General features: G+C 47.1%; 1 non-coding gene across 1 annotated transcript; it reads right to left on the reverse strand.

Annotated features, from left to right (window-relative positions):
• Positions 1–8,657: 8,657 nt before the first annotated feature.
• Positions 8,658–8,743, reverse strand: LOC118758764 (small nucleolar RNA SNORD86). The gene has a single exon (XR_004995846.1). It is a non-coding gene; the product is annotated as a small nucleolar RNA SNORD86 (small nucleolar RNA).
• Positions 8,744–22,989: the final 14,246 nt, after the last annotated feature.

Raw genomic sequence — 22,989 nt, forward strand, 5'->3', positions numbered from 1 at the left:
CTGGTCGTTGCAGCCATTTGGAGAGTGAACCAGCAGATGGAAGATGTTTCTCTCTGTTTCTGCTTCTCTCTGTAATTCTGTCTTTAAAATAAAAATAAATATTCATTTCTGAAAACATATGCTATTAGGTCACCTCCCAGTGGCAGATCTCACGCACATGGGTGCTGCAGCCTGGACCGTCCCAGCCTGTTCTCCGCCCCAGTACCAGTGAAAGTTAGTTGGTTCCATGGTCATTCCTAGTTCAGCCTGTCACTAGCCCAAGCTCTTGAGCAAACCAGCGAATATTGCAGTCCCACAGGGGTGACCCCATACATCTCCCACAGAATCTACCCCCAGACCTGGTTCTCTCACATGCTGGTTAGTGTCATGGCCCAGCCTAACATGACTGGCCTCCTGTTCCGACACTCACTGTCAAATACTGTGATCTAGCCCTGCCAGGCAGGCCCCCAGCCCTAGCTTTAGTGTGCACTGGTGGATGGTCATGGCAGTGGTCAATGTTACCTAATCTAGCTCAGCTCTCTTACATGGGTGGGTGCCTTGGTCTGACCTATAAAGGTCCTCCAGTTTTCCTCCTCCAAACCGCTTGGTTTCAGCCTCACTTACCTGCAAGTATAGTGGCCTTGTTGGTGGAAGCCCCCGTAAGTCATTCGTCACCTGCAACATACTCCCTCAGCAGTCCTCTCTCCCACACATCCCCATACCCCCTTCCCTGGGTAATCCACAGTCCCAGGGGTACATGGGTTCCCTAGCCTTGTCTTCCCAAGCCCAGTCTTCCAATGGGGTGGCATTCTGGCCTGGAGTTCTGCCTACCCACCAGGGACATAAGCTGGCACAGATGCTAGCCTGGGAACCTACCCCTTTGCCCTCTGCCCACCCATTATCCAAGCATGATCACAATTCACCAAGCCAAGTCCACCAGCACACCATGCCAGCATGGTGACCTACACCTGAGATCAAGTATGTGCAGAAATCCCCAGGTTTGCTCTGCCAGCATGGGCATGAACCCCCAGGTCCCCACATGCCCCACCACAGTGCCATCCCCTAGCACCCCTGCAAGCCCACAGCCTCCAAACCTCAAAAATAAAAATTTAGAAAAAGAGAGAGTGCAAACTCTAGGGAGAACCTTTCACCTGCCAATGAGACTCTGGCACCGAACTGGCTTGATGCCCAGAAGGAAGCTCTGGTACTGCTTCTCCAGCCCTTAGGGTTCTATTGCCAAATGCACAACAAATGCCACCAAGGGAATGCTGCCCTCCTGCACTCCCAAAATCTGTAACATTTTCCAGTAGGCAGATTTGCAACCATATGGTCCCAGGAGAAGACCTGTGGACAGTGGGGAGGCCACAGGGGAGTCTGCACAAGGCCACCAAAACTGCCTTGACCCACGCTGTCCTGTCCAACAACTGCCGCTCGCACTTCAGCTATTGCCATCAAGAAAACAAAAAAACCCTAATTTCATTCATTCAGTAAATGATAATCAGGAGTGCATCATGATTTAGTAGGAAAACCACTGCCACCACCACGCATCTTGGGTGTCCCCGGGTGAGCTGCTCTGCTTCCCGCCCAGCTTCCTGCTAATGCACCTGGGAGGTAGCAGACGACAGCCCAAGTGCTTGGGCTCCTGCTACCAGTGTGGTCCTGGATGGCATTTCAGGCTTCTGGCTTTGACCTGCCCCATTTGGGGAGTGAACCAAAGATGGAAGATTTCTTTCTGTAACTCTGCCTTTCAAATAAATAAATCTTAAAAACAAACAGACAAAAAAAAACAATAATTGCCCATTAAGTATTAAAATTGTTTTTAAAAGCTTGCTTTTCTGTTACTCTTAACCTATTTACAGCTTACAACTTTTAAAGATAACAGTGCAGTCATTTTTCTGAATAAGAAACTTTCTCAAAACAATTGGTGGCTGTCAGGAAGGGTGTGTGTGTGTGCACACAGACATGACCCCTGTGGAAGGACAATCAGAATCTTTGCTATTGAGGGAGACAGAGCCAGTTGACTCTCCTCTGAAAGGCTTGGGAAGGAGATGAGTGAACAGAAAACCTCCTGGTTTGCAGGTTTGCATAAAAGACCTGCTAGAGGAAGAAGTTGTATATTGGGGGACTGTCCCCTGCTATTGAAATGTAAATGGCTCAAGCCCCCTCCCTGGATGCCTACATGACAACCTTCTTTTAAAAGTCTGGTGCCGCGGGAGGGCATGAAAACTAGGACAGGGGCTGGGGTGGCTAGACAGAGAGGCACTCAAAAACATCCGTGAGGGCTGGATGGTTGAGTTGGTTAGATGGAACTAAGCTTTAATACCCATTGACAAGTACAAGAGCCAAATGGGATGGGGGACAGACTGGTCTTCTGCCACACATACTGGCAAACCAGGGTAGGGGGCGGGCCTGGTGGGGGTTATTGTGGGTTGCCCCGACTAGGCTGCCGCTCCCACTGGTTGATGTAAGGGCCGAACCAGACTGGACTGCAACACCCATTGGTTCCAGTGCAACTCGGGACTGAAAACAGAACCAACCCAGCAGTTGAAACCACCAGCTGATCGGGGTGATGGACTGTGCCTGGCCCTGTGCTTGCTAGAACATACAAGAATCTGGTCTGGGAATACCTCAAAGTTTCTTTGGAGATCTCCCCAATCGAACTGCTGGACTCAAAACTCTAACCAAGAAAAGACAGAAGATAGAACAGGTCATTCATTCATCTCAGCTATATGTTGGCAGCGAAATATGGGGCAAACGGAGACCTTATAATGGACCATATCAATCAGTGGACGACCTCATTGAGCGAAACTGGCAGCGATTCATAACTGGAGAACTATTAACACCACTTGAGCAAATATCTCAGAGCATGCCCCACATCCGGGACTTGGGATGGGCGGGAAACCGGGTGGGGCTTCTCCCTCAATATCCCCCTTTACCTCAGATACATGATGGAAACAATATGGACATAATAGTATTACCCACTTCCGTATACCCCCTGAACCTTTTTTTTTAACCGTGATTAACTACGTAAAGATTGTCAACAACAATACAATAAAATTTAAAAAAAAGTCTGGTGCTGTTAATAAACTTTGGCTATTGACCATCAGTCAGTAGTCCACACGTGTTATTATAGGCTCCATGCACCAAGTCCATCACTGCAGGACAGCGAACACCCCCCGGCACACAGTGCTTGAATATGAACCAGCAGTTGCTCAACTCCTGTGACTCCAACACACGAGTTTTTGGAGTGATGACAGAGAGAAGCTGTGATTAAACCACTGCCTGACAGGCAGGGGCAGCTGCAGTATTTATTCACCAGGGTGCTGCTGATAGGGCCCAGCAGAGAACAAAGAAATCAGAGTTGTCACATTCATAGCCACAGAGGCATTCCTGGCTGGAAAGCTGCCAAGAAAAGCCTCACCACCCTCCAAAATAAGCAGAGAAAACAATAGGCAGAGGTGAGGAGTCGTGCTTTCTAGGGAAGTTCAGAGTAAGAGGTTTGTGTAATAGGGGAAATAAAATCCAGCATCATTGTACAGCTTCTGTGTTTCTAGGACATGTTGGATGGATTTCAACTTCAGCACAAAAGGTCTTAAACCGTCTCTAAGGTAGAACAGATTGCAGGTAGCCTCATTGCCACTGTTTACAAGGATCCCTCATGTATCTAGGGTAATATCAACACAGACTTGTAGGTGCCAATTTTACTGCTTTGTAATTTAACGAGCGAAGACATAGGAATTTCATGAGCTGTATGAAGAAATCTGACGAAAATTCTGAATAGAGTACACTTACAAAGTAGCTATAATATTTTGTTTCTCACTTAAAACAACAAAAATAGCATCAAAACAGACTATAAAACAAGAATGTCTATTATCAACACATTTTTTTTCACGTTATAAACATCAAAATAAAATTTTACAATAGAAAAAAAGAAATAGCAACAGTCTAGAACATATGACTAAAAACATAAAAATCAGGTACCTGCTTACATATCAACAATGAACAGAAAATACAACTTTTTCTCTTTTCTGGGATAGAACTGACCCAGCAACTGCAACCACTAGTGTGAGTGTGTAGGCTGATGTGGGTGACAGACCGAGCCAAACCCTACACTAGCTGGCATACATAGGAGTCAGATCTGAGGTAACTTCTGGCGAAGTTCCTTGGCCACACAGGGCTGCAGCAACCACAAGCACATGTAATACACAGAGAGAGGCGAGCCCTGTAGGGGTACTGTGGGAGCCCCTGCTGGGCGACTGCTCCTGCTAGTCACATGAGCATAAGAGCCAGAACTGGGGCAGAGCAGTTGGTCAGGGCTACAAGGCCTGTTGGCATGCATGGGAGCTGGCTTAGGGCTACGTGACCATGTCCACGGGTGCATGCATGAGCCAGAGAAGTGCAGACTGGTCGGGCTTTGCTGCAGCATCAGCTGGCAAGTGCTGAGATGGGAGGTAAGTCGTGTCAGGCTAGACTGCAGAACTGCCTGGACAGTGCAAGATTCAAGGCTAGGAGTTGTTGGGAGCACTGCACGAGTGCCCTGCCCTAAAATAATGACTGGTTCAAGGCCAGAAGGCAGCAGGAAGACAGAAGGTCACAGGTGAGGCGGATCTGCCTCCTTTCCAGGGCCTGGCCAGTCAGGTAGCACCCAGTGGACCCACGGGAATGCAAGTGATGGGAGTGAGAGCTGAAATTGCTATGGCAATAAGTATAGTTATTGTTATTTTATAGGCTAGCCTGTTTTGCAATTTTTTGGAGCATAGAAAATGTAGCTGTTTCAGCCGCTTTTATAATTTTTAGCTAGAGGAATTAAGGATGCTTTTATTAAAGAAAAATGTTTTTGATTATTGTTTTATTTATGGGGTTGCAGGGTCTATAGTTGTAGAGGGATTTAATATTTGTAATTTTTGTTTTTAGAATTATATTTTTTCCCTTGTAAACTATTTTCCCATCGAATAATGGGCAAGTTGTAAAAATAGAAATGTGGTAGGAATGTACTACTGATTAGCAGGTAATCGCATGTGCCTTGGCCTTGGAGTCCTGGCTGCTGCTCCATGGCTACTGTTAAAGAATGAATAATGGCTTGCTTTGAAGAATATGAATACAGTGTTTTAAAGAATTATCTCTGGGGACACCTGCTTAGCCCTGAAGTGCAGACAGAATGACCGAATGTCTGTACATGCCCCCTTAGTCATGAAGTAAAAAAATAGAACAATTAGTTGCTTGTGCAGAAGCTTGTGAGGTTTTGAGTAAATAAAAAGGACAGCTTTTTCTTGAGCTGTTGTGAGAACGCACCAAGTGTCAGTGTCTGTGTCTTTCTTTATCGCCGACTCCACGCACCCTTCCCGAGCTCCGAACTCTCGGCTGGAGCTGGACTCCGGCAAGGAGTGGGCCTAGTACAGAAACTGTGGAAACTTCTCTGAGGGGCTGCAGCTCCCACTGGTGAGCATGAGAATCAGGTCTGGGGGTGGGCCTGGCTAGATAAGCCAGTGGCACCCGCCAGACTAAGTGTGGGCTAGATAGTGAAGTTGGTTGGGCTGAGCTAGGCTGCAGCACCCATTCATGTGTACAAAAACTGAAAGGGACATTGGATCTATTGGGCCAGTTGTGGGCATTCACAGGAACCAAGGTCGGGAGCAGACCTGGTGGGGGTTATTGGGAGGTCACTCCAACTAGGCTGCAGTCCCACTGGTGGACATGAGATCTGAGGGTGTAGTGGGCGGGGTTGGGCTGGGCTATAGTATCTGTTGGTTTATGTAAGAGATGGGGCTGTAGACAGAACTGATCTAGTAGCTGCAACCAGCAGTGTGTCTGTAGGCTGATGTGGGTGACAGACTGAGCCGGACACTGCACTGGCTGGCACACACAGGAGTCAGGTCTGGAGCCACCTCTGGTGATGTTTCTTTGGAGACCCCCACAATTGGACCACCGGACTCAGAACTCCAACCACAAGGAAAATCACAGGATCTGTGGGTTGCCCGTGCATGTGTCAGAACTAGCCTCCTCGGCTGCTGAAGACAGTGCAGTGAACGGCATGCCTAGACGCACATGGGGGACATGACAGGTCATTGAGGCCTGCAGAGGATGTCTAGATCCATTGTAGAGGAGGGAAAGCAGAACAGATTGGAGAACTCTCCCGCCAAGTGTTGATAGCAAGTATCTGGATGAATGGACTCTCAGCCAATGGACCTTGGAAGGATCTGCTCATCCTTGGAGCAATGAAATCACCAGCATCTCAGAACTATCAACATCCCTTTAACAGTATTCTCAGAACACTCTCCACATTGGGAACCCTGGAATGATATTGGGTGGCTGTCCAGCATCCCTGGGCACTGATGCAGTTAGGATGCTGGGAGCTTCTCTCTCCCTTCTCTCTCCCTTCCTCCAGATGCAGGAAGAAGAAAAGGGACATTGGAAACAATGACCTCATTCACTTTCCCCTCTTTCTCGACCCTTCTCACCCTAATAGTCCACATGGGTATGTATTCTTCTCAACCTTGTAAACAGCATCAAAAATAAAAATTAAGAAAATAAAACAAAGCTGGATTTCCCTTGCAGCCAGCTCACCCTACATAGTATTCATGCAGTCTTTACACAAGCAGTTCTTTCAAAAGCTTTTTACTTTTTCCTTCTCACTACCTCTTCCCCCTTTTTTCTTCTTTTTTTAAGATCCACTTGTTTTAAATTGAAAGGCAGAGCTACAGAGAGGGGGAGAGAGAATAGAGAGAGAGCGAGAGAATGAGCCTCCACCTACAAAGGTTGGCACTGAGCTGACGTGAGGCCAGGAACCAGCAGGTCCCTCTGGGTCTAGCAGATGGGTATACGGGCCCAAGGCCTTGAACCACTCTCCATTGCTTTCCCAGGCCATCAACAGAGAGCTGGGTGGGATGTGGAGACAATGTCCTTTTTTCCTAAATCACCCAAGCTAGGAAAGGACAGGGACAGAAAAGGAAATATTCTTTCATGACAGTTTATTCTGTTTCACCACCCGAAATGCCAGCGTCTCTGCTACTCCACTTTGGCTCCAGCTCCCTGCCAAGGCACCTTGGAGAGCACCAGAGGAAGGCCTGATGATCCATCCCTTCTATGCAGAGAACTTCCTGTTGTCCTGGAGACTCTCCTGCAGCCTGCCCCTTCTGGGTCACCAGCCGGTTCCTCCTGGGGTGAAGGTGTCTTCCTCTTGGGAAAGCGCATGCTGGCACGTGGCCCCGCCAGAGCACCACTGACCAACTCCTGCGTGGGAAAGCTGTTCTTTCCCCTGGGTTTGGGTACAGAGATGTGGGTCTTTCACTTTTCTTCTGTGGAACCTGCTGGGACTGTTTCTTTTTATTCTCTGGGGGTTTCCTTACCACCCTCCCAGACACTGCTATTTTCTGAAAGTGCCGGGTGCACCTTTTCCTCTCTCTGGCATCTCTGATGTTCCTCCAGCTTACTGGGGGGCTCTGTGGCAGCCTTCTCTGCCTGACCAATGGCTTATCTTCCTGACATTCAGATTGTTTTCTTCAAAGATTTATTTATTTGGGTCCAGCATGATGCCTCACTGGCTAAATCCTCACCTTGCAATCAACGGGATCCCATATGGACGTCAGTTCATATCCCGGCTGCTCCATTTCCCATCCAGCTACCTGCTTATGGTCTGAGAAAACAGTAGAGGATGGCTGAAAGCCTTGGGACGCTGTACCCACGTGGGAGACTAGGAAGAAGCTCCTGATTCCTGATTTGTGGCCACCTGGAGAGTGAACCAGTGAATGAAAGATCTTTCTGTCTCTCCTTCTCTCTTGTAAATCTGCTTTTCCAATAAAAAATAATAAAATACTTTTTAAAAAGGGTTCAATAATTTAAGTTGAAAGTTGGAGTTAGACAGAGAGCTCTTCCATTTACTGGTTCACTTCCCAAATGACCACAATAGCCAGGGCAGAGCTGATCTGAAGCCAGGAGGCAGGAGCTTCTTCTGGGTCTGCCATTTGGGTGGTAGGATCCAAAGGTTTGAGCTGCCCTCTACTGCCCTCCTAGGCACATTAGCAGGGAGCTGGATTGGGAGTGGAGCATCCAGGACTTGAATCAAAACGGAGTGCCCATATGAGACACTTGTGCCATAGGTAGAAGCCTGAACCACTACACTGTGGTGTCTATCTGTTGTGGGCTAAGGAGATGATTAGCACTAGTTAAGCTGAGCACTACAGGGAATGGGCTTGGGGCTAAAAGCACCTGGTCTAATTGGACTCATCTGTACCCAATATTCTGCTAATGAGGGTGTGGGGGAAAGAGTAAACAAGCAGAGGCGAAAGGACAATAGAGGGAGACTTCGGAGAGACTTCCACCATCACGGGTCTCCTGTCCGTGCCTCGTCCCCAGATCCTCACCGTGTCCACGTTACTGGCTCTGCTGGCTGGAACATCTTTCCAACATGCAGTTTCTCTGGTGGAACCTCTCCCGTTTCGTAGAATGGCCACTCCTTGTCTTGTTCCCAGTGCTTCTCCCCAAGTACACTGGTGGATACCCCCAGGGAAGCCACTGATGGGTGAGGCAATGCTGCGTTTGTTTGCCAGGTTACCAGCAGGTGCAGCCTTGTTCTGGGCAGCAACAGGCCAATGAGAGGGGTAGGGGAAGTGAACCTGGGTTTTGGTGAATTACCCCTATCTTCTGGCTGTCCAAACTTAGCCACTTTGCTGGGCCATGGGACTCACCCGGACACCAGGGCTGGCCCTCACCCCCATGGCAGTCACCCAGACAGGTACAAAAGCCCTGGTCAGCCATCCCTGCAAACTCATGTTTTGCTTTTCATTTTTCTAGTAATAACTGTTGTGTATTTATTTGCAATTTAAATATATGAGTACTTCTGAAATTCCATGCAAATGGAGTAAAAGGCAAGCTTACTTTTGTGTGACTTTTAAAATCTAAATATATATGGGCGTCTTCAAAAATTTCATGAAAAAAGCATATTATGAAACAACTTCACATAAATTTCCAATTTTTTGGTGTGCCGCAATAAACATCCTTAAGTTTTACTTAACTTACTTGAAAGGCAGAATGACTGAGAGAAGAGACAGCTTTTCCAGTGATTTTTCTTTCCTTGGTGATGTCTTTTGAAGCACAAATATTTCGATGAAGTATAACATTTATTCTTTTTTCTCACTTGTGTTTTTGCTGTCATGTGTAAGAGACCATTGCCTAATCCAAACTCACGAATATTTATGCTTAAATTTTCTTCTAAAAGAATTGAGTCCTAGCTATATATTTAGGTTTATGATCCCTTTGAACTCTCATTTGTAGAGGTAGAGATCTTCTTTGGGAAAAAAATGGATTTATTTTGAAAGGCAGATGTTAGTAGAGAGAAGCCGAGAGACAGACAGAGAGAGAATCTTTTATTCCACTAGCCCACACCCTGAATGACTGCAGTGATCGGGCCAAGCCAGGCCAAAGGTAGGAGCCTGGAAATCGCTCAGGGTCTCCCATTTGGTGCCCAAGAAATTAGGCCAACTTCTGCTGCTTACTCAGATACATTAACAGGTAGCTGGATTGACAGTGGAGCAGTCAAGACTCCAATCAGCGCTCATAGGGGATTCTGGTTTAACTTGCTGTGCCACAATGCTGGCCCCATGCATTCATACTTTCTCATGTGGATACCCAATCGTGCCAGTATTATTTGTTGAAAAGCCTGATATTTCTCCAGTGTGTGGTTTTCACACCTTTGTTGAAAATCAATTAACTTAATGGTAGTCATCTAGTTGAATTATGAACATGGGAGAGTTCTGTGTGTGTGATACTTTCTGGGAGTCTCATGGCACCTCAATTTGGGACTTCTCTTCTATGTAGCCATCACTGGGCAGGGGCTCAACCACCTGGGGCATCTTCTGCTGCTTCACAGGTACATTAGCAGGGAGATGGAGCAGAAGTGAAACATCGGGACTGGAACTGGTGCTCTGACATGGGATGCTGGAGGCGTTATAAGCAGTGGCTTAACACGCTCTTCCACAGCTCTGGGACTTGGGTCCTGCCACCCATATGGGAGAGTTGATACTATTGTTAAACAAACACTTCAGGTACTGTCATCCCCTGTTGAGTGCTGGTTTAAGTCTGAATAGTGTGCTTTTGATCCAGCTTTCTGTAAATGGGCCTGGGAAGGCAGCAGACAATGGCCCGAGTTTGTGGATCCTTGCCAGCCAAGTGGAAGATAGGGATACAATATCTATTTCCTGGCTCTGGTCTGGCCCAGTCCTTGCTGATGTGGCCATCTGGAGAGCAAACCAGTGGATGGAAAATTTACCTCTCTCTGCCTTTCAAAAAAACAAAACAAAACAAAACCAAAAAACACCCTTAACAAAAAAGAAATGAAAGGAAGAAGGCTGTGAGTGTCCTTTGCCCTCAGCTCCTGGGAGGCGAAGGTCTGGAAGACCCTGCCCGACATGAGTGTCTAGATGCTGGGAGACTTGGGCCACCACATGCTTCTGACGTCTGGAAGCTGTGAGTCTGCCCTCCGGGGAGGTTGGCCCGGTGGGCAACATGTAATTTATCCCAGGAAAGACGCTGGACCCCAAAGGCTCCAGTGAGCTTCCTGGCTTGGCAGTACTGTGTCCCGCACCCACGGGGGCAGGTGGGGAGCGGGGATTCTGTGGCTGGAGGCTGAACGGGAGCCCTGCAGGAGACCCCTCCCATGCTTGGTGGTGCATGCCTCTTCCTTGCTCATTTTAACCTGTGTCCTTTCCCTGCAATGTATTTTGAGTTTCTTAGCTGTCCGTGAGTTCTGTGACTCCACCGAGTCATCAAACCTGGGAGTGGCTTCAAGTTTGTAGCCTTGGGGTTAGAAGGAAAGGCATTCTTATGGATATTGTTCCTTCTTCACTGTATGGTTGGGTGGACATTTTGTTCATGACTACTAACCTTATAAAGATGGAAAAGGATTATAAGGACATGCTACAAGCAGTTGTTTGCCAACAAAGTATATAACTTACATGAAATGAGCATATTTCGAGAAACAAACAAACTATCCAAGTGAACCAATTAAATGTAGGCAATCTGACTCTATTTGAGGCAAATAAAGTGATTGAACTCATCATCAAACAGCTACCACAGGGGCCTGTGTTGTGGCACAGTGGGTAAAGCCACTGCCTGCGATGCCAGCATCCCATGTGGGTGTCAGTTTGAGTTCTGGTTGTTCCACCTGTGGTCCATTTCCATGCTAATGTGCCTGGGCACACAGTGGATGATTGGCCCAAAGACATTAGACTCCTTGTAACCAAGATCCACATGAAGCTACTGACTTGGGTTTGGCCTGGCCTCCTGGCCATCATAGCTAATATAGGAGTGTACACTGGATGGAAGATCTGTGTCACTCTCTCCTCCTTTCCCTGTAACTCTGCCTTTCAAATCAGTAAATACTGGGCCTGGCGCCGTGGCCTAGCGGCTAAAGTCCTCACCTTGAAAGCCCCGGGATCCCATATGGGCGCCGGTTCTAATCCCAGCAGCTCCACTTCCCATCCAGCTCCCTGCTTGTGGCCTGGGAAAGCAGTCGAGGACGGCCCAATGCATTGGGACCCTGCACCCGCATGGGAGGCCTGGAAGAGGTACCTGTTCCCGGCTTAGGATTGGCGCACATCAGCCCGTTGCGGCTCACTTGGGGAGTGAATCATCGGACGGAAGATCTTCCTCTCTGTCTCTCCTCCTCTCTGTATATCTGGCTGTAATAAAAAATGAATAAATCTTTAAAAAAAAATAAGTAAATACACTTTGAACAAAGCAAAACAAAATCTACCACAATGAACCCCAACGCCACTGGTCAATTCTGTAAACATCCGAAGAAAAATGAATAACAAGCTTTTCCAAAAAATAGGGACCAACTTCTCAACCTCTTGTGTGAATCCAGTATTACATTGATCCCAAACCAGACAAGATATTACTAGAAAAGGGAACTTATGAACCCTAATTTCTTATAAATGCGAAGATGCTCAACCAAATATGAACAACATAAAAGCAGCAACACATAAAAGGGGCTATATACCATGGTGAACTTGGATTTAACTCGGAAATCCAGGGAATTTCCATGGTTTGACATATGAAAATCTATGCATGAAACTATATTAATAGGAAAAGGCCACAAACCATACAACTGTTTTAATACAGAAGTAAAAAGCAACTGATTCATCCAACACTCTTTCATAGTTTAAAAAAAAAAAAAAGAAAACAACGAAAGTTAATGAGTAGGAATAAAGGGAAATTTCACAAACCTAAAAAGGGAATCTATAAAAATCCCACAGATTGGGGCCTGGCGGCGTGGCCTAGCGGCTAAAAGTCCTTACCTTGAAAGCCCCGGGATCCCATATGGGCGCCAGTTCTAATCTCGGCAGCTCCACTTCCCATCCAGCTCCCTGCTTGTTGCCTGGGAAAGCAGTCGAGGACGGCCCAAAGCTTTGGGACCCTGCACCCGTGTGGGAGACCCGGAAGAGGTTCCTGTTCCCAGCATCGGATTGTCACAGCACCGGCCCGTTGCGGCTCACGTGGGGAGTGAAACATCGGATGGAAGATCTTCCTCTCTGTCTCTCCTCTTCTCTGTATATCCAGCTTTCCAATAGCAATAAAATCTTTAAAAAAAAAATTCCACAGATACTATCATTCTCACTAGTGAAATACTGAAAGCTTTCCACCGAAGGTCAGGAAAAGACAAGGATGTCTACTGTCACCCCTGTGACCCAACCTTGTACTCATGGATCTAGCCCAGTACCTAGACAATGAAGAGAGCAAGCCCTTATCTTGTATAACAAGAGAAAACACGTTCACAGTCACTTGCAAGTACACACACACACACACACACCCCTTCTAGAAATGAGTTCAGGGCCTGACGCAATAGCCTAGTGGCTAAATCCTTGCCTTGCATCCACTAGGATCCTATCTGGGCGCCAGTTCATTCCTGGCTGCTTTGCCTTCATCCAGCTCCCTGCTTGTGGCCCGGGAAAGCAATGGAGGACGGCCCAAGGCACTGGGACACTACCCACGTGGGAGACCCAGAGGAGGTTCCTGTCTCCTGGCTTTGGATTGGCTCGGCTGATCAGCTGATCACTGCAGCTACTTGTGGAGTGAAGCAGCAGATGGAAGACCTTTCTCTCTGCTTCCCCTTCTCTCTGTGGATCTGACTTTCCAATAAAAATAAGATAAATAGTATTTTTAAGAGAATTAATGAGTTCAGCAAGTTTGCATAATATAATCTTAATATAAAAAAGTTCATTGTATTTCCATATGTTAACAATGAAAAAATGTCATCTATAGTAGCATCAAAATAACCATCTTGAATAAATGTAACCAAAGTTAGATTCACACACTGAAAACTACCACACATTACTGAGAGAAGTTTAAGATGACTTAAGCACAAGGAGCAGCGTCCTGTGTTTGTGGATCAGAAGATCGGATATGTTAAAATATTATTAATTCCAGGGCTCGGCATGGTAGCCCAGTGGCTAAAGTCCTCATATTGCACACACCGGGATCCCTTATGGTTGCTGGTTCTAATCCTGGCGGCCCTGCTTCCTATGCAGCTCCCTGCTTTTGGCCTGGGAAAGCAGTGGAGGACAGCCCAAAGCCTTGGGACCCAGCACCCACCTGGGAGACCTGGTAGAGGCTCCTGGCTCCTGGCTTCAATTGGCACAGCACTAACCATTGAGGCCACATTGGACGTGAATCATCTGACAGATCTTCCTGTTTCTTCTCTCTGTATATCTGACTTCCCCCCAAAAAGTTATTTTTCTTTACAAAATGTTATTAATTCCAAAATTGATCTGCAGATTCTACATAATCACTTTCAAAAATCCTTAGTTGAGGCATGCATTTGTCCTTGTGATTTACTGTTCCATGCTGGAATCCATGGGTTTGATTCTTGGCTCACACCAGGTCTTTCAATATGTCTTTTAAAATAAAAGTCAGTTCAGGCCCAGCATGATGGCCTAGCAGCTAAAGTACTTACCTTGCATGCACCAGGATCCCTTATGGGCGCCGATTCTAATCCCACCAGCTCCACTTCCCATCCTGCTCCCTGCTTGTGGCCTGGGAAAGCAGTAGAGAACGGCACTGCGCTCGTGTGGGAGACTTGGGTGAAGCTCCCGGCTCCTGGCTTCAGATCATCTCAGCTCTGGCCATTGTGGTCACTTGGGGAGCGAATCAACAGATGGAAGATCTTCTCTGTCTCTCCTCCTCTCTGTATATTCTGGTTCTTTTCATTTCCAATTAAGAAGAAAAACCTAAAAAATCTTTTTAAAAAAAATTTAAACAGCAGTTTATAGTATTCAAGCAAGATTTTACAGAACTTCATTCATTCTAGGGCAATCAAAACAGTCTTATAACTCTAACAAGCCATATATTAACAATTGAAGAGCAGAACGGTCTTATGCGTGTGAGCAGAGAAATCCTCAACAACTTAACAAGTGAGGAATAACTGAACTTATACATCCTACCTGGTGAGATCCAGGGAAAGCCAAATTGGGAGCCTGACCAGTAAGGTACAGGCTGAGCAATTATAGGCCAGTTGACTTCTTCCTGTCTGTTCAAAACTTTCTATATTAGTCTCTATCTGAGCTAATTTTGGGGCTCCTGAGCAACCCTGATGGTCATTGCCAGAGAGGATGGGGAGCCAAAGCTGGAACTAAGTAAGGACCAGAGAAAACTCTCCTGAGTCCAGGAGGAAATTTACAATTCTTTTATCTCTCAGAACCACCCGGGGCTCCTGGCTGTTGTTCTGGTCACAAGACCCTATATGGAAGGTTCTGGGCTGCTTTGACCCTGTATGGGAAATCTGATAGGAAATGACTGACCACAGAGTTTTCAGCCTACAAAGGCACTCAAATTCCCTGTGATCCCCTTGGCAGTCGGGATGTGGTCCTGGGTGTCCATACTGACAAATCTTGGTGAAGTATTCACTGCTTCTGTGGCGTGAGCACTTGGGAGGCCTCTGGGAGTCTCTAGGACTAGGATACAAACCTCCTCTTATCCTCCTGCCCAGCTCTGGGATCCCCTCCTGCTCTGTGCGCATGACTTCCTGTTAAATGGCCGTTAGGCTTGCTCTTGGCTCCCACTGCAAGTCTCTACAGTTTTTGCTAATGTCTAATGCAGTTAAGAATCTGTTATCTATAAGGCACCCATTACTTAATAGATTATACTTAAAATCTTCCTCACACATAAAAAAGTCAGTTCACTATAAAGCACACTTCACAGTAATTACAATGATCTATTTCACTTCCTAAAAACACCGGTAAATTGTTTGTCTATGTCCCTTCCCTATTCAAAATGACACCTGCAAAGTGCTTGGTGCAATTATGACAGAGGGAGCATGTTTATTTCTAATTGGCAAAGCAGGTGTTCCAGACCCGAAGTGAACTATGGTAGCTGTCGCCATAAAGGCCACATCCAAGACAAGGTTTGTGGCTAGGGTGGAATGTGGCAGCCCCCACACCAGCAGAGGGCTGTACTATGAGTGAAGGTGCTGAAGACATTCTCTGTGTCCTTCCTGTGTGGTGGGAATGACACGGAGCAGATCACGACACGGACAATCCATTAAGAGAAAAGAACATGACACAAGGGTCACAGAACACAAGTTGCTTCGATGATGCTCAGCGAGAAGGGCAGGGTCAAATCGCCATGAGTCATGATCAGAAGAGCGCTCCGTTTGCCATGCTGAATTAGAGCAAGAGGAACAGGCAGAGCTTGAAGATGAGGAGGTTCCAGGCAGGGGTAACAACACACCCACCACCCTTGCCCCTGGAGGCAGAACCTGTTTGGGGGTCTTAGGGAAGACCTGCCCTGTCTGTTTTCACAGCCCAGTAGTATTCTGCCAGACCAAAGGGATCTTGGGGGTGAAGCCATTTGCCCAGATCACCAGGGCCATGCACCTGCTGTGCGCCTTCCCTGATGTTGAGCCATGATGCTCTTGGTCAAGCCATCTTCCTCCCTCGCCCTTCAAAGATCAAGTTCTCGGCTTCCTGAGGGAGGTGCCTGTGATTCCACCAGCTACAATGATCACAGGCGTTGGTTGCTGGTATCAGGGGAGACCTGGAGGCCAATGGGATGGAATTGAGAGTACAGAAGTAAGCCCAAATGGATACATCTGTGGCCAGCTGATTTTTGAAAAGGGTGCTAGGAGCATTCAGTGGGGAAACAATTGTGGTGGGACAACTGGCTGGACATGAGTAAAAGCATAAAGATGGATTCCTTCGTCAGGCTATAGACAAAAATTGTAACAAGGAAAGAGCCAAGCTGTCCGACTCCTAGGAGAGAATGTAAGAACAGCACTGGAACGATGTTCAGAATCGTTAGTTGTAGGAGAAACACGAAGCCAGAAGGAGGTGCTGCTTAACCTCACTGCTGTGGATAGGAAGATCAGGTTTTTATGAAAAAAAAAAAAAAAAAATTGGTGAGAATATGGAGAAACTTGAGACCTCACACACTACTGTTAGATATATAAAATGCTGCAGCTACTACGGAAAATAGTTTGAAGGTTTCTGAGAAAGTTAAAAGAATTACCCTATGAGCCAGCAATTGTAATGATTAAGTGTATATCCTCCTCCTCACAAAATAGGTGTTCAGACAAATTCTTGTGCACGAATATTCCTGGTAGCACAAGTGCCAACAGGCAAAGTTGGAAACAATCCAAATAACCTTCCCTGGATACAGGGATGAACTAATGTAAGCTGCCTTGCAACTCCCACATCCCACATAAGAATCTTTGTTCAAATACTGCCTGCTCAGCCTCTAGTCCAGCACCCTGATGATGAGCCTCAGAGCAAGGAGAGATGGCCCAAGTGCTTGGTTCCATGCCACCTTGTGGGAGTCCCCAGTAGAGTGCCTTATTCTCGGCTTTGTTTTGGCACAACCTGGCTATTGTGGCCATTTGGGTGGTGAAGCAGTAGATGGAAGATTCTCTATTCTCCTTTGTCTCGCTCCCTCCCACCCTCCATTTCTTGTCATTTTGGCTTTCAAATAAATAAAAACAAATCTTCAAAAAGTGATATATACACATGATGAAACATTCACCCATAAAAGGGAGTTAAGTGCTTATAAACACTACAGCATGAATAAAACTTGAAGTGTAAATGAAGGTAGTGAAATTGCATTATTACTTTTTTTAAAAACAGAATTACAGAGAGAAGGAGAAATCTTCCATATGTTGATGCACTCCCCCAAATGGCCACAAAGTCCAGAACTGTACTAGGTCTAAACCAGGAGCTTCATGCAAGTCTCCCACGTGGGAGCAGTAGCCCAAGCACTTGGGCCAGTCTCTGCTGCTCTGCCAGGCACATAATCAGGGTGCTGGGTTGGAAGTATAGCAGCTGGGTCTTGAACTGCTGCCTATATGGGATACTGGTGTCACAGCAGAGGTTTAACTTGCTCTACCATAGGGCTGGCCCAATTGTATTTTGTGTGTAAGAAAAAAAAATCCATAATAGGTGAATCCATAGAGTCAGAAAGTAGAGACTAGAGCTTGGTGTGGTGGCTCAGTGGCTAAATCCTTGCTGTCACATGCCAGGAGCCCATATGGGCGCATGTTTGTGACCCAGCTGCTCTGCTTCCCATCCAGCTCCCTGCTTGTGGCCTGGGAAAGCAGTAGAGGACGGCCCAAAGCCTTGGGACCCTGCACCTAGATGGGAGACCCGGAAGAAGCTCCTGGCTCCTGGCTGCGGATTGGCTTGGCTCTGGTTGTTGTGTCCCCTTGGGGAGTGAGACAGTAGATGGAAGATCTTTGTCTCTGTCTCTCCTTCTCTCGGTAAACCTTATTTGCCTTTCTAAAACAAAAAAAAATAAAAGCTGAAAATGAAAGTAAGAACTTTTAAAAGGTGGAAACTAGGGGTAGGAGAGGGCTTGACTGATAAATGAACATGGAATTTTGGGATGAAAATTATTGGGAACCTGATATAGATGGAATTACAGCATTACAAAATTACCTAAGTACTGCTGAAGGGTACACTTTATTTTTTTTTAACTATTTACTATATCTTTATTTTTTGATTTTTTTTTAAATTATTTTTTAATAATCTTACTTAGTTGATTAGGGTACAAAAGGTCAAGGGCTACAAGGTGAAAGTGGGTAATACCATTGTTTCCACACTAATATTATCATTTTTCCCTGTATCTGGGGTTAGGGGAGAAACAAAGGGAAAAGCCCCACCCAACCTCCCACCCATCCCAGATCCCCAACAGGAGGCGCGCTCTGAGGGTCCTGCTCAAGCAGTTTTGATAGTTCATCAGTTCTGGATTGCTGCCAATCTCTCAGTTCCAATCGCAATGAAATCTCTTCAGAATCCACTGGCTGACAGTTTCTTCATGGTTGGGGTTCTAAGATCAGCAGTTCAGTTGGAGGGATTTCCTAAGAAACTTCATCTGAGATGATCCCAGACCTGATTCTTGCATGAGTTTGCTGGTACAGAGTCCAACACCATCCGTCACACCAATCAGCTTATGCACATGCTGGTCGTTGGGATTGCTGGGTCCGTTCTGTTTCCAGCCCTGTCTTCCTTGTGAACCAGCGGGTGTTGTAGTCCAGCTCGATCCTACCCACTTCATACTCGGTCCTCACGCAAACCAGTTGGAGCTGCAGCCTAGTTGGGGTGACTCCCCATAACCCCCACCAGTTCTGCCCCCTACTCTGGTTCCCATGCTTGCCAGTATGTACCACAGACTTGTCCAGTCTGTCCCACATCCCATTTAGCTCTCGCACATGTCAATGGGCATTGAAGCCTAGTTCAACCCAACCAACCTACTATCCAGCCCATACACCTACTGGCAGGTGCCTTTCTGTCTAGCCACCCCTGCCCCTGTCCTGGTTTTCGTGCTGTCCAGTGAGAGTGGTAACCCGGAGGGAGGTGCCCACTATTACCCTTCTAGGCCACACTCACTCCCAGATTATGTACTCTCCAGGTGGTTCTGGCATTTGACTTGACAGAATTAGCTCCCAGTGCCAGCCTCTGCCAGCTAATGCTGCGGCTAAGCCCAACCAACCCTCACCCACTCTAATTTTTGCTTGCACCAGTCGGAACAGTCAGCCCACCATGGCCCTTCCCTTATCTAGCTCACATTAGGGCCACAGGTGTTATAGCCCTGCCTAGTCTGATCTGCCCCCATCCCAGCTCACGCTCTCCAGTGGGAGTAGTTGTCCAGCAGGGGAGCCCACATTCCCCTTTCGCCTTTGTCTCCTCCCCACTGACTATCACATGTGCTGTTTGGGGGCAGCAACCACATCTGGTACGACTCATCTCACCTTGACATTCCTTAATGTGTCCTGGTATGTGTCGCAACCAAACCGAGCTCGACCCACACTCTGTTCTGGTGCTCAGATTTGCTAGCGGGTGATGTGAACAGGTTCAGCCTGGTCTGCCCCCAACCCATGACATGTGTATGCCAGTGGGATAATTTCCATTGCCTGTTCTGGGCTGCTTCCTATTGTGCTTCTTGCACTTACCTGCAGGGACTGCGTCCTGCCAGAGAAGTTGTGAAGGGTACACTTTAAAGACGTCACTTTTAGGGTCCAGCGTTGTAGTGGAGCACATAAAACCCCCACTTGCAACGCAGGCATGTCATATTGGTGCTAGTTTACGTCCCAGCTGCTCTACTTCCAATCTTCTTCCTGCTAATGGCCTGGGAAAAGCAGCAGCTGAGGGCTCAAGTGCTCAAGCCTATACCATACACCTGAGAGACTTTCAAGAAACTTTGCCCCTGGCTTCAGCCCTACCCAGACCTGGCTGCTGTAGCTATCTGAGAAGTGAACCAGCAGATGGAAGATCTCTATCTCATTCTCTGTATGTATCTTGTGACTTTTAAATAAAATCTTCCGGGCCCGGCGGCGTGGCCTAGCGGCTAAATTCCTCACCTTGAAAGCCCCGGGATCCCATATGGGCGCTGGTTCTAATCCCGGCAGCTCCACTTCCCATCCAGCTCCCTGCTTGTGGCCTGGGAAAGCAGTTGAAGACGGCCCAATGCATTGGGACCCTGCACCCGCGTGGGAGACCCGGAAGAGGTTCCTGGTTCCTGGCATCGGATCGGCGCGCACCGGCCATTGCGGCTCACTTGGGGAGTGAAACAACGGATGGAAGATCTTCCTCTGTGTCTCTCCTCCTCTCTGTATATCCGGCTTTCCAATAATAATAATAAAAAAATCTTTAAAATAAAATAAAATAAAATCTTCCTTAAAATTTGTACATCTATATTACACAGATGTGCCTCATTGGAATTAATTTGGGGAATTGTTTATTAATATAATGATGTTCCTAGAAGGTGGTGTAACAGTGTATTCCTAGATCATTCCTAATTTTGTACTTGCAACTATGTTACCAGACAACCACTCCCCTGCAAAGATACACATGCCCTAATCCTCAGAATCCACAACTATATCATGTTACATAATGAAGACAAATTAAGGGGACAGAGAAAAAAGTTGGTAATTAGCTTTCAACAGGGAGAGATGTTGGGTTTTCAGAGTGAGCCTAAGTAATTAAATGGGTCCATAAAAGAAGAGGCCATCAGAAGAGAAAGTGATACCATGGGAGAAGAACTTGAACTGCTGCTGTTGCTATGAAGAGGGAGCCACTAGCCAACGAATGCAGGCGGCCTACATGTTAGTTATTTAAAACAGTTAGAGCTCTAGTTCATATGATATTACGATATTTTACACACAGCTAATTCCTGCCACCTGGTTTTTTACTGTGAGCTGAAAACACCAGATGCAATGAGATATCTTAGGAGGTTTATTCCAGTGGGACAGGAACGGGGGAGGTGGTGGAGATCAGCGGGAAAAGGGAAGGGGAAGGAAGCCGGAAGGAGAAGAGAGAGAGCTGGGGGCCTTTTTGTCTGCAAGGTGTAGGAGGTGCAAATTGGGAGGGATTGAGGGCAGGCCCCAGGGGATTGGTGCCCACAGGTGAATGCCTAGGGATGATTGGTGAGTGGGCAGGGTTGGGGAAGGGGCTGGAAGATTGGGGTGGGATTCTCAGGTGAAATGCTGGGTTACATCTGATTGGTGGATGACTAGACTGGCGCGAATTTCGTGAGCTGTGAGGAAGAGGAAATGGCACCGGGTCCAGGATGGGTTTTCGAGTAGCTCATTGCACTACAGATGCTGGAAAAGAGAAGGAAAGTTTCTCCCAGAGCCTCCAAATTAAAGCTCTTTTGACATCATTTTGACCCTGTGAGGCTGATAAAGACTTCTGACTACAGCACTGCAGGTAAATTTGTTTTCTTTTAAACAAGGAAGTTTGTGGTTGTTACATTCCTGATAGAAAACTAACACAGCCATCATAGATGTGCGTTCTGCCAGACCTGTGTCTTCCACGGAGAGGGAGACTTGCTAGGGTGAGTGCAGGCTTTGGTGCTTGGCCCACCTTACAGGACTGTGGTCTCCCCACCCGCCCTTTCCTGCCACTTAGGACAGAGGCAAGGCCCGCAAATCCACTCCACTGTGAAAATCAGAAGGGAAAGTGATTGTAACACTTGGAAAGTGCTCTAAGAGCTTTTGTGTGTCGTGTTACTGTAGTTACCACAAAGTAAGCTGAGGAGAAAGATGAAAAGTGACCCCAAGCTTATCGTATGAGCTGGAAAAATGGAAGGAGTGAGGGTGAGAAAGGAAACCAGTTTGGGTGATCTGGAGGAGGGAATTAAGGTAAAATGGGTGCTATTTAATTTAATTTTTATTTTTGATGATGTTTACATGTTTGGGTGGGAAGGATCGAGGGTTAGGGAAAAGTGGGTGAAATTGTTTCCAAATTTTCTGTTTCTTCTTGACTCTGGGGGAAGGGGAGAGATAAAGAGGGAAGTCACACTCGGCCTCCCAAGTGTCTCAGCACCCAGGGATGGGGAACCCTCACCCCAATATCAACCCAGAGTCCTGCTATGGTGCATGTTCTGAGAGTTCAGAACAAGTGGTTTGGATAGTTCTGAAATGCTATTGATTTCATTGATCTGCCGGAGTCCAGCTCCAGCTGATTTCGGAACTCAAGAAGGGTGCATGGATGAGGCATAAAGAGGAAAGAAATGGACCACTACAATCTCATGATCATAATGGACAATGCAAGAAAGCTGTCTGCTTTATTTATACAGAAGCAGTCAAACTCTGGCTCAGACTTTTTATGTCATGGTCAAGTGGGTGTTTCCAAGGATATTTCTGCCGATTGTTTCACCTAAAAACTCTAGAAGTTCCTGCTACAATTCTACAACTCAATCTTGTATCACAAAGAAAAGAACCTAAAGATCAAGCAAAGAATGAAAACCTAAATACAGGTCCCATGATTAGCTAAGGTCAATGGGGACAGCCAAGACAGTAGGAATAATAAAAAAAACCCTTTTGCAAGACGTTATTATTGACATTAATCTCCAAGCTCACATGGAGTAAAAACGCCAACTCCACAGAAGCAAACAATGCCTGACTGGATTAGAGTTCTTCCAGGGTGCAGGGTGGTCCGGTGTCCATGCAAAGGGAGGTGGAGCTGCATTCAGGAGGTTGTAGAGTCATCCGCCGGGCCCTGCCATACAGCGGGAAGTTCCTTGCAGCCCTGCCTGCAATGGAACAACACTCCTCACACCTTCGTGTCCCCCACATTCACTGCGCGGACCCCAACACTGATCCAAGGGTGAGGCAGCCCTCCCAGTGTCCATTGGCTGACATAGTTGACCTCAAGTCTCCATTTACCTCGTTTGCTGGGGTAGTTGTCCAATTTGCTCTGTTCTTCCTCTGCTCTGGTACCAAATGGGCTGCCGTATTCTCCATGTGCATCAGGGTCTGTGTCCACCGCTCCACCTTTTTAACTCACAGGCAGGTCCAAGGACCAAGGCCAGGCGACCCGAGCCCCACCAGATCCCCTGCACCCCAGGAACTCGCAAATCTGCCCCACCCCCCCCACAGCAGGTGGGTCCCAGTACCCGCACCATGCGACCTGAACCCTGCTGGATCTCTTGTCCCGGGGCTCACGAACCCAACACCCACCTTGCAGGCAGGCCCCAGGATCTGAGCCAGGCAACCTGAGTCCCACCAGATCCCCCACCCCTGGGGCTCAG

This window comes from Ochotona princeps, chromosome 2 (genome assembly GCF_030435755.1).
Source record: "Ochotona princeps isolate mOchPri1 chromosome 2, mOchPri1.hap1, whole genome shotgun sequence".
Classification (NCBI taxonomy): Eukaryota; Metazoa; Chordata; class Mammalia; order Lagomorpha; family Ochotonidae; genus Ochotona; species Ochotona princeps.